The 13,369-nt window shown below is 37.3% G+C and overlaps 1 protein-coding gene across 2 annotated transcripts in view; it reads right to left on the reverse strand.

The window, feature by feature from the left end:
- Positions 1 to 8,368, reverse strand: part of LOC126827044 (probable nuclear hormone receptor HR3) — a 73,188-nt gene extending 64,820 nt beyond the window's left edge. The window contains exon 1 of one of the 2 annotated variants that reach the window (XM_050556207.1): positions 8,301 to 8,368. The gene's annotated coding sequence lies outside the window, so the exon portion shown is untranslated. Of the gene's footprint in view, positions 1 to 7,742; positions 7,864 to 8,300 lie in introns of those variants that run through there. The other variant, XM_050556206.2, reaches the window with a different exon arrangement.
- Between the last annotated feature and the right edge of the window lie 5,001 nt (positions 8,369 to 13,369).

Raw genomic sequence — 13,369 nt, forward strand, 5'->3', positions numbered from 1 at the left:
AGTCTTCGTAGGTTTTTATTTTCCGACATTCAATAACTACACTATTATACCAATAAGTTTTCTATGTGCCTCGGTTAGCTCTCTGCTAGTTAACGATTGTGCCGTCGCTTTTTTGGTAGGCCTATTATGTTAGTTGTAAATACATGTAAATCTTTTGAAATATATACATGTATGGTCATAAGGTCATAAATATTGAAATAAACCATACTAATATGTGGACATGAATATTTAAATTCATTAAAATATATTTCCCTTTATTTCATTCATAATCTTTAAGTTCATGGCAGTAGTAAGCCTTCTTTACATGGCCATTTGAGACCCCCCCCCCCCCACACACACACACCATAATAACTCACATTTATTACAAGACTTTGGATTGGCTGCGATAAACTGTTTACATTCAGCCAATCAAATATTGGCTTTCATAGAGATAGATATACATGTACATGATGCAGTTTGCTCAATTCTTCCAGTCGAAAGTGAAGTGAAATGACTGTGCCATGAACTATGCCAGAGAGAGAGAGATGGGGTTTAACCTCCACAAACTAGGTCATTTCGGGACTAACACATGGTTCAATTTTATTTCAATAATTCGCTTGCGCGTAGGGGTCTTTAGCAGTGGGAGGAAACCGGAGGGTCCGGAGAAAACTCATGAGGCTGGACAGGCGACCCTACTCCTTGTCACATACAACCTTATGACAGACCTTATGATACAGCGTGCAGGTGATTCTGCCATCCACCCCCCCCCCCCCCGCCACTAGATATGCCGTCAACCTCTAGGTCTTCATTAGACTAAATACAGGATCAATAAAAATGGGACTGGTCACACAATGATTTTACTTGCTTCTATTGAATATTTTAAGAGTTAGTCATGCAAATGTTGAGGACAAAAACGCATAATTTTGGAATGTCTGCATATTTTTACGCAACTCAAAAATTGATCCACTGCGACCTATGCTTACAACTAATAAAAAGTTATGTCTTGGAGTATAACTTTCAGTTTAATTAAAAGATCAAAATGACATGTTTTTCCACTATTGTTGGTGTGACAAGACGTGACCTGCACAGGGCAAAAATGTAAGGGGGTCACTACCCAGCAAGGAGTGTGCTCAACTGATAGTAGACCGGAGGCTCAACGCTGGGGGGGGGGTCCATCAAATGGGCACAAAACCAGTCCCAACTTTTCTAGAGTAAAATTTTGCATAGAATATGATGCCGAATGGTTATCAGTCCGCTGTTGGGGCGTTTTCGAGATATTCGGGGTCAAATGAGTTCATTTTAACTGAAAGTGGATGCGCAGTCATTCTTGTATTATGAAAAGAAGTTGAAAATCATCGAAAGTAGTCACACTTTCAATAAAAATGTAAACTTGCTAAATTCACCTTTAAATAGTCTTAGTGACCCTGGAGGTCAAAAGGTGAAATTTGCTGTTTATGCACTAGGAAGATTAAAGCCAGGCGCAGAAGGGCAACTTTTTCGAGCAACTTTCAGGCAACAGTGAAATCGCTGGTCGTTGAAAGAAAAAATCGCTCGTCTGCGCCAATGGGCAACAAAACAATAGTTGCCTGCTGTTGCTCCGAGTTGCTTCTCGTTGCCAAATATCAAACATGTTTGATATTCGACAACAGAAAATTGCTCGTCACCGAGAAATTGTTCATCTGTTGCTTTAAAATTGCTCGTCTGCGGCGGTAGGTGACAACAGACAACAAGCAACTGGTTAACTGTCCAATCAGTGAGCGTTCTACTGTCATGTGATACTTCAAGATGGAACAGCTAACAACATTAACATGGTCCGTGGAGATGGAAGACATGTCTCCGTCCTCTTCTGAGCATTATTATCAAATAAATGCCCAAAGCTGTCGCGTATTGCTGTTGTTGTTGTATGTACGGCGCCATTTTGAATGATCACGTGATATCGGCATTCCGGATACATCCGGGGAAAAATTGCTTCTCGGTGCCAGTCAGCGCACACGGGAGACCTCGAGTTGCCAATTGCTCGGAGTTGCCATTAGTTGCCTATTGCAGCAACAAGCGACGAAAAGTTGACCGTCTGCGCCAAGCTTTAAAGCAATAAAATGCCAACGTAAAATATAACGAGAGCATTGCTAACGCTGCAATATATGTCCACATTTGTGCTTTGATTGATATGGTACTTTTTAAAATGAAGAGAATGAAATATGAAATGGCTGTAATATGACAAGAGGCAAAGAAGGCTAGGCATTGGGTTTGTTTTGTCAAATTTTCAGTCAAAATATTAACAAAAAAGTTGGTGTGACACTGCCCCAGGGACCAAAATAAATAGTTGCTGTCTTTACATTCTAAGGAATAAGTATGCAAAGTTCCAAGATGATCCATTCAGAACTGCAGTCTGTAGATGATAAATACAAAAATTGGCCATGGCTCTGCCCCTGGGGGTTGGATATGGAACAATATAAATAGGCCCCACCCTGTTATTGAAGTTATTGAACAAAATCTGTTAATTATTGCAACCTGTAGAGTATTTACCGATAAAAACTAACAAAAAAGTGGGTGCAGTACCACAACCCTGGGGGGCGGAACATTCACCAAAATAAATAGTTGCTATCCTTACAATATAAGGATATGCCAAGATAATTCATTTAGAATGCCAGTCTGTAGAAAAAAAAAAAAAAAATTGGGCGTGGCTCTGCCCCTCGGGGTTGGACATGGACCAATAGGTACAACCCTATGTTGGATCATTCCGAATTGGATCCAAATCTGTTAATAATCAACAAAATATCAACAAAAAGTGGGTGTGGTACCGCCGAAAGGGCATGGGGTGGGGGTGCAGGGGGTTTGGAGGAGGGGGTCGTCCTTAGAGTATAAGGAATATGTATACCAAGATAATCCAATCAGAATTGTGGCTTTTGGGCGCTAAAGGCAAAAAGTGGGTGTGACTCTGCCCTTGGGGGTCGGGGCATTCACCAAAATCAATAGTTGATGCCCTCAGGCTATAAGGAATACATATGCCAAGTACTAAGCTGATTCATTCAGAATTGCGGCCTGTAAACGACAAACACAAAAATTGGGTGTGGCTCTGTCCCTTGGGGTCGGGACATGCAGTTGTCGTCCTTAGGCTATAAGGAATACATATCACAAGTTCAAAGAAGATCCATTAAGAATCGTGGCCTGTAGGCAACACATACAGACACAAAGAAAAATGGGTATGGCTCTGCCCCTGGGGGTTGGGCAATCACCAAAAAACAATAGGGGTCATCCTTAAGGTATAAGGAATAGGTATGCAAAGTTTCAAAATGATCTGTTAACAATTGCGGCCTGTGCAGGAAACACAAGACACACAGACATTGGGCGTGGATCATCTGTCCCAGGGGGTCAGGCCTTAGGGTATAAGGAATAAGTATAAAAAATTTTCAAGACGATAGATTAAGAATTGTGGGCTGTAGGCGACACACAGACACACAAAAAGAAAATGGGCTTGGCACTGTCCCTGGGGGCTGGGCATGCACCCCAAACGATAGGGATGTTCCTTAGGGTACAAAGAATAAATATGCAAAGTTTCAAGATGATACATGTACGTTAAGAAATGCCCCCTGTAGGCGACCCACAGACATACATACACACACACACAGACAGGGGTGACGGCATAATACGTCGAACATTATGAATGTGGACGTATAAAAACTAAAGCGAAAACTGTTCTAATTAATGATAGGAACATTTAAAATTTATCTTTAGGGGGTCTTAGCACCGAACTTTTACTTTGGAACGTTGAAAATGATCTTGCATAACAGAACCAACACACTTTGAGACCTGTTTCAAAAATATGTAAAAACTGTCAAATCGAAATCTCTCCAATTTATTTTCACACACAACGGTTGTTATACATCACGATACTAGTTATCTGAAAAACAATTGAATAGTTTCAGTGTTGGACTCCAGCCTGCAGGCCGCGTGGATTTCCGAGAATCTCAGTCTTGGAAAATCGACGTTAATCTGTGACAGGAAAACACGTAACTAACAGCAAGATTAAAAGTTTGTACATTTTTTTATGAGTTTTTATGAATTTGGCCCGAACATTGGACGCAGATAAAACCAACGAAAGCATTGTACATAGTAGTTCACAGGATACATATGTCGTATTGGTAAATGTTAGCAGGGAAAATTTTGGCAGGCTTTGTGACGCGGCCTGCAGGCTTCAGTCCAACCATGAAACTATTCTATTGTTTTTTTCAGACATCCACATCTGACGAGCCACATGGCAGAATCTGGAGCAAGTTTACCGGTTTTAATGTTTTCAATTTAGTGTCCTTCTCCCAAGTAATACAGTTCCGGATCAAGTTCCGGCGGATTCCGATCTTCCAGTGAACGCCACACAATAGCTTTGCGATGACATATTTATACATTCGCTACAAATGGATCATTCGTTGGAGCTTGACTACATGGTTTAGGTGGGGATGATGATGATACATTTCCAGTTTTGGATGCCTATACCCCCCAGTGTGTTTCAGTCACCGATGTCCATAACAAGCTTACAGTGGAATCGCCAATAGAGGAAAGAACAACCATTGACATTGGTCAAACTACGGAGAAACACATGTCAATTATCATTGAAATCCTGCCAGCTCATACTCTTACTGGATGTGACACGGTTACATGCAGCTACGTCGTGGGGAAAGAACAGTTTAGAAAGTGGTTGGAGCTTGATTGTATATTTTCTCACTCGTCAGGGTAATAGACACTCCAATAGAATCATTGCTTACACAATTTATGTCAGCTTGTTATGGACAGAGTTCTAGAAATCTATGTCTGAAACACGCTGGAGGGTTTGGACATCTGAAACTGGAAATGTATCGTCATTATTCCCCACCCAAACCATGTAGTCTTGCACAACGCATGATACATCAAAAAGCTATTGTGTGGCGTTCACTGGAAGATCTTGGTCCACTGGAACTTGATCTTGAACAGTATTGCTGGGATACTAAATTGAGAACATTACAACCGGCCAACTTGCTCCGCAGTCTGTCATGTGGTTAATCAGATGTGGATGCAAGAGTGACAGCGCATGTAGTATGTGTACCTGTGCTTGTACATGTAGATGTAGCTGCCATTAGGGATGACTTAGAACAGAGCCTTATATACATGTATATAGAGAGCCTGGCCAAATAACGTCAAGGGCGCTATTTTGACACCCATTCTTGCGTTGCAGATAGAACCACAGTACAACGTATGACCGATTTATACGTTTCAGATTTAAGCAAATGTATTTTTATGTTCACTCAAGTGTAGAGGTAGACAATAAATTTTATAAATCAATTAATCACAATATGTAAATTTTATTGACAATATTTATTTTTTTAATGCAATAATCCAATATACCGTTTGACTACAGGTTAAATCTAAAGTATCAAATAATGATTACCTTTGAAATTAGAAAATCATTTTTTATTTAATTTTTATCCCGCGCCGAACGAAGTTAGGGTAAGAACTGAGATATTGAAACAAGCTTGGTTCATTCAGATTTCGTTTCCGTATTTAAAAAATAAAATTGACATTAAAAATACCACAATAATCCAATATATCGTTTGACTATAGATTAAATCGAAAGTGCCAAATAATGATACATGTACCTCTGAAATTAGACTCTAATTTTTTATTTAATTTTATTGTATGTTATTATCCCGCACTGAAGGAAGTAAGGGGAAGATCTTGAAACAGGCTCTGTCCATCCCAATTTCGTTTCCGGAGCATATCACAAGATATCTTTATGAAACTTTGTTATTTGCAAACACATCAACCTATTATAGCAGTCGTGCCTTTTGCTAATTAGAAATCTTTTGGAATTAATCATTTGTGTGTTTCCTTGGAGACAGGGAAATGGGTGGTCAAGTGATCTAACACATGTGCTTTAGATCATAAGGTCTGTTATTGAATCAAGTTGGCTGGGGATAATCCAAGAATTTACTGGTAATAAGACTTTGATAGATATTGTAAATGGGCAGTGAGTAAGGATAAATACAGGCTTTAAAATGGGCCCTCCTTCAATCAAGTTACTTGACAAACAAGGCTGCATAAAAGAGATTTCTACAGTTTGGGATAGTTTCTTGCGATTTGAATGTTTAGAGGGGGATTTGAAGCAATCTTTTGATAGATATGTACAGTAAATTAGTTTGAATATATCATTAAAGGAGCTAAATGTAATTCTTTATCTTGGGCACCTAGAAATAGACACAAATGAGTCATAATGCATATAATATGAATATATATATAAACTGATTTACATTTAATTTTTCCTGTTTTTACTGTAATTTCTAATCAGTTATGTTCGGCGAAATACAGGAAGAGTCCCAATTGAGTAGCATTCTTTGGTGCCTGGCTATTCAAGTCTACATCGATAGTATTGTCCCCTGGGATACGTTTAGACTCGTTCATCATGTCGTTTCATTAATGTAACGAAACTAACCACCCCGTTTTTCCACTCTCACTCAAATGGAAATTACATCATGCCCCAAAACATTGACACAAGAAAATGTTCATTATTGAAATTACTCAAGGTACTCGTGTAATAAAAATTATTGGAAATGCAGTTTGTTGAACTTTGTCAAGGCACTGATGTATGCCAAGTTTCAACATTCTCACTCAATTAGAATCAAAGTTGTAAAGATCTGAAGTCTTCACCAATCAAATTGCTTATCACTCTGCTTAAAGGAGCTAAATCGCTAACATTTGGGACCTAGAAATTGACAAAAGTGGGTTGCAACGCATATAATACTGTAATATGGATGTATATAAACTGATTTACATTCAATGGTTTCCATTTTTACTCCAATTTCAAATCAGTTAAGTTTGGCGAAATAAGAGAGAAGTCTCAAGCGAGTGCAAATTTCTAGCATCTGGTTATTCCAGTCTACATACGCCGTTTGATTTGGTGCAATGTGTCTAGCCTCGTCCCTCGAGTCTCTTGACACAACTGGGGTTGAAGCGCATTATGGTACACCATTTGTGTACCAATGGTAAAATGTTTATTTTGTCTTAAATATTGGATATCAAAAGCCCACCTTTTTCCGGTAAGATCACAACATCAATGTTGATTTAATTTGACAAATAAATCGTGTTTTCAGTGTTGAAGATTTTGGATGATATTGATTTAGAGACTTCGCTACTTTAACCTAAGCAGAAAATGCTCATCATCTAACTCAGTCAAGGCATTCACCTAATAAACACCTTCACCAAGTCTAAAAATTCTAGCTCAAAGAAGCAGAGTTATTGTGTCCCGAAAGGTGTGACGGACAGACAGATAAAAAGACACTGAACAAAACAAGCCCAATTTAATAGTCCCCTGCATTCTTTGCAAAATGGGGGACAATAAGTTTCAATAACATGAATTCATACGGTTTATGTCATTATTAGTGTAATGCAAGTAGATAGGCAAATCACTGTCACTATGGAATTTTATGACAACTCTAATGTGCTTAGGAATTTCATCTGCAGTACAATGAACATCTAAATTAGAAACTGGAACGTCTGTTCTGTCCCAAAAAATTCCAATGTAAAAATATTATTTTTAATATTTTGAAAGTCTAGATAAATATTAAGTTGATTAAATCACATGTCCTAACTAAACAATGTAAACGCATCTACATTTTTAGGTCAATAATGGGGCATGGCATACATTGTATAACGCTGCTTTCACGGCAACGCACAAAACATGGAGCATATGTATAAATAGGTCATTCTGGGGTTAGAAATATGCTTGACATATTTACCGTTAGATGTGTGGTGTAACGTCTATATTATCCGACAGAAGTAACATTGTATTATACTTTATCTCGTATATTATCAATACTACCTCTGTAATCACTAGTTCAACTTTGTCACTCCTTGTATCAAACAAGTGACGTAGAAATCGCTTCGTTGAAATGCACAAATATGATAAACAACTCGCGTGCATTGCGAGCACTGGTTGCAAACCATGACCCGTTGTCGGTCCGTTAAGTGCCCTACACTATGATTTTTAGATGATATGACGTCTGCAAATATGACATTAATATTTAAAACAGCTGTCATGCAGATTAAGCAAAAAAATTCACGCAAGAATGGAGGTTGAAGCGGATAAGAAAAAACTAATATCTCTACACGGGCTGCTCGCCTCAGCTTTAAAAATAACATATTGCAGACGATGTAGAAACCTTCATCCCTCGTCGATACGTTAATTTACGGTCATTGTCTTGTGCCGCCGTTTTCTAGAAAGTACTATAGTTGTTGACAAATACATATTAGACATTATTATAATATATTTTCGCACAAATTATAAGAATTCTTACCTGAAACACAAGAGTTTGAGCCTCCGGGTATATGTGCTGCTACTGCTAACCTTCCGGTTAGGTCATGGTCACATGACAAAATACTGGATTAATCACGTCACAAGCATGTGCACGCGTCGTGGCTGAAATTAAATTTTGATATTTTAACAAATATATGACGAAATAACAGAATATAAAAAGATAGAGATAAAGACTTCTAATGCGTGGGCACCACTGTATAAATATAAATCAAATTGTGTCTTTTTTTCAAAGCAAAAGTATAAAAAAAATAATGTACTCTCGGTTGTCATAAAGCGAATCATCTCGGATTATTGCTGTGTATCAAATGAAAGCTAAAGGGAGGCAACTACGTTTAAATAAAACACAAACTTATATTTTTAAAAATAAGCGTTAACATGCAGACGGAATAAAATCATTGATATTGAATTATTACGTGCCATTCCCCAATACGACCCTGGATAAATATAGGCTATATCTAATTTCATATATATAAATAATAAATAATCTCATCAATTATGTTCCATCCCTGCATTGGCAGAGAAAGTTCATTCAGATTTTCCGGCGTGGTTCTCCCTTGTCAGTGATGCAGGACGGGAGCCTGACAAGGACAGCTGTCTAGTCGTTCGGATGGGACGAAAAACCGAGGTCCCGTGTACACATTGGCGTGCACGTAAAGGATCCCTTGGCAGTTGGAATTCGATATAAGAGTAGGCCGTAGTGCCGCTGCCCGGACAAAATTTCCCTCATAGCACACTGTATGGCGTGTGCCCGTCTTCATTAACCCAGTTTAGGTGCAGAACAGTAGGACGTTAAACCCCATTTCATTTCATTTCTCATCAATTAATTAGCACCTTAGTGCCCGCTAGTGGCCAGGAGATTAAGATTGTTGATTGGATAATCATCAAAGAAGCCGCCACAGCTGTACGCGTGTTCATTTAACACGTGAATTAAAATACGATTTTGCGTGTACGATAGGTCTATTATTATTTTCATATGCACACTTTACTTGACATAATTGGGATCACACAACATCCAACTCGACTTTCCAATTCTGACATAGATCAGCGTGTTAAGATCAAACAAGATTCAAGTAAATCTTACACAGATACCCGTAAAGGAGCAACTATTCGAACTTTTAATCAAGCCAATCTTGTGAGAATTAAAAAGTATTGGTATGTGCCTAAGGGTCATAGTTAATACACCGATCCATTTCGAATTACGTTTAAAGTTGGTCAAAGAAGTGTTATACTTGATAATGGTCAGAAATGGAATTTATGTCATTCATCTCCATTTTATGGTAATTATTTTCAAAGAGAGGAGGAAAATGCTATAGATAGGTTCTCAAATACAAATAACGATTATGGTTGTAATAATAATAATGAACCTAACGTTGTCCATCCAAATAATTTCCATTCTGAAAGTGTTAGAAGCTCTAGAGTAAGAACAAAACCAGTATGGTTTAAAGATTACATTGTTAGTACAAAATGATTTCGTAGTTACTAGTTTTGTATTTCTTCCGGCAGAGGGGAAATGTGGTGTCTAGCTATTGTAGCAATATTGTCGTTGCGACATTTTTTTCAATTTATAGGCAAGGAATAGAGAAATAAGATGGCATTATATTTCATTAATTAATATCTTTGGTGGCAAGTTATTAAATTCACATATATGTAGAATTGTACTAAAGTCAGCTAAGTCTGTAACTGACAGTTGACACATAAAAAGAGTTATTTAGCCAAAACATGTGTCAATAAAATACCACCAGATTACACGTGAGTGGAATTATTCTAATTGCATCATTTGGCTTAATTTAACTAATCATATCAGAAATTACACAAGTTCAGGGCCATGAACACACTTTGTTATGCGTGATATACGTGAGTGCTATATAAGATATATATTTGAAACTTTCAAGCAGACTTCCATTAGATTCCAGAGAGGTTCCATCTGAGTTCTTAAACAGCCGCGAGGCTGGCTAGGATGGAGATATGGTTTTAGCTAGTATTGTGATCTGTGCTATACTTGTATACATGTTTTCAGCTATATATATACTGTAGAAGCGAACTGTTGCATTGTTATTCCTGGTAAGACAAACGTCTTAAGAAACTGTAAGAAGTAAATACACAACGTGAAGCAGAAGTAAGGACAGTTAGAGACAAATTCTAGACGATCACAAGTCTACAGAAATATGTAGTAAGAAAAGATTCATGGGTCGTATGTAGGATGTGGCGACCGGTTTTTAGGATCGCCCGCTCTCCACGTCAGACAAAAGACCTATGGTGCTACATATTCGATTTGGTGCACGTGACTACGAGATCGAGTAACCTGGAAGAAGATTAGAAGAAAAGAGAGTATGCATCACACGTTGGATGTGGGGAGTTCTCCCGACATATTTTCCACATCTAACCAGTGACTGCACAGCACTGCATAGTCTTACATATTCGATTTGGTGCCGTGCTGAAGTTTAGACCTTTGGGGTAAGAAGTCACTTAAGAAGAAGAATACATATTTGATTTGGAAGACGTTAAGAAGACCAAAAACCGGTACAATCCAGCAACAGAAAATTTTTGGTGGAAATACGAGATCTGGTGATGATATTCGCAAAAGTTGGTAAATATATTTTGATTGGTAAATTAAATGTGTTAAATTTGTTTACAGACCAAATAATATTAATTTAAAATTAAAATCTGATAAGAAACTAAATATTTAAAATTTAACTGTAGGAAATACATTATAGCCATTCATAAGTTTTGATAGACAGGTTTAGTAAACAATATAATATCATGAGCTATAGGTATGTATATTGCCAGGTTAACATGACCTGCAGTAAATTTGAGTAAAATTAAAGTTAAAGTGAGGGTCTCTAGGGCGTAGGTTTTAAAAAAAAAATTGAAATTTTGGGGATATAACTAAGGACAAATAATAATGATAAAGAAACGGAATAGGGAATAAAGTAAGGAACTAATGTTGTCTCCGGATTGCAGTGGAAAGACGGCAGATCTAAGGATTACGTTTGCGAGTGATAAACTCTAGTTAACTGGCCGTGCTTTCTACTGTGATTCGTTAATTTGTGTTTTTCGTTGTTTCGTATATAATATAATTTTGAGGCTCTAGTCCATAGTCTCAAGATTTTAGTTTTAGTCGGGTAAGACTAAATTTTGGTAATTTAACTTTTGATTAAAAAGTTAGGTTATGTTAAGATCCCATGTAATTAATCAAGGGATGTTGGTTATAGTTTTTCTGGGGAAAAAACTAAAATTATTGGCTCGTTAAATTGTGAGAATATCGCAGTCATATAATACGAGTTTAATACGAGGTTAAAGTAAGAATAAGACAATTTTTTTAAGAAAAGTGGAGGTATACGGTGGATTTTGTCCGTATATGATTTTGTGTAATTAAATTTTTGTTTTAGAAACGTAATATAAACGTTAAATATATATTTACTAAATGCTATTTTATTCAGTATTCGTCTGATAGGGCAGAACGGAGGGCCTGACAAGGACAGCTGCCTAGTCGTTCGGATGGGACGAAAAAACGAGGTCCCGTGTACACATTGGCGTGCACGTAAAAGATCACTTGGCAGTTGGAATTCGATATAAGAGTAGGCCGTAGCGCCGCTGCCCGGGCAAAATTTCCCTCATAGCACACTGTATGGCGTATGCCCGTCTTCAATTAGCCCAGGTTAGGTGCAGAAGACTAGGACGTTAAACCCCATTTCATTTCATTTCGTCTGATAGGAAATGTTTATGTAATAGTTGTTAGTGTTTATAAAAAAACGAAATACTAAATTCTTAATGATTAGGTCAAAAAGGTCACATAACTGTAATGGAGAAATATAAAATAATACTTGGCAGTTGGAATTCGATATAAGAGTAGGCCGTAGCGCCGCTGCCCGGGCAAAATTTCCCTCATAGCACACTGTATGGCGTATGCCCGTCTTCAATTAGCCCAGGTTAGGTGCAGAAGACTAGGACGTTAAACCCCATTTCATTTCATTTCGTCTGATAGGAAATGTTTATGTAATAGTTGTTAGTGTTTATAAAAAAACGAAATACTAAATTCTTAATGATTAGGTCAAAAAGGTCACATAACTGTAATGGAGAAATATAAAATAATACTGAAATTGTTTTGGGGTAATTCTAAAACACAAACGGAAATTATAAAACAGAAACGTAATTATAAAATTGTCCATTACTGATCGAGTTAAGGTCAAGAGGTCTAAGTTAGTTTGAAGATTTATAATTAAAGGGACACATCAAAGTTTATTAATACTTAAATAAAGTTTAATTTTAATTAAGACTAAGAGTGAGTTACTTGTAAGTTTTCGAAATAATAATGTTAGACTAATATCAAAATAAAGTTTTAAAAAAGAATAGGAATAGTTAGTTCTTGGTCTGATGACAATGACATGTTTGATTGGCGGATAAAATTGTACAAACCAATCATATTTCGAAGAGAAAAAGAGAGGTTTCAACTTGACACTATGGTAGCTGAAACAGACCAATAGAAATCCAAGAAGAAGAAATGGTTTACCAGTTTACCAAATTGAGATATCCTGAGACAGAATTTTAAGTGAAACTGAACTTTATAAATATTACGTGATATGTTTTAGTGTTTTGAAATTAGGACACTGTACAATCGTGCCTTTAATGTCATTGGAGCAACATGGTGGAATGCGGTGCCGAACGACATTAAGAAATCTGAAAATGTGCAAAAGTTCAAGCATGCCCTCAAGACTCACCTCTTCACCAATTTCTGATCCTGTAGTGCATTATGTACAGCGCCATTGAAGATTATTATCAAAATTAGCGCTATATCAAATGAATAGTTTATAGTTTTATAGGAGATAACAGGTTGGTTACGGTGTTATGGACGGCAACTAGTTACATGTTTTAGTATGCTTCTTCAAGTTTGTGTATCTCAAAATGTTGGTGGTCAACCTCATACAAACTTAAGTGCAAAGACATGACCATTTGTTCCTCTGTCTGCAGTGAAAAGAAAAGCATTCAGCCCAACGAAAATTTGGGGAAAAGTTGGAGCCGGGCAAAGAGGCCAGAATTAACATTGAAGTC

The sequence above is a fragment of the Patella vulgata genome, chromosome 7 (genome assembly GCF_932274485.2).
Source record: "Patella vulgata chromosome 7, xgPatVulg1.2, whole genome shotgun sequence".
NCBI lineage: Eukaryota > Metazoa > Mollusca > Gastropoda > Patellidae > Patella > Patella vulgata.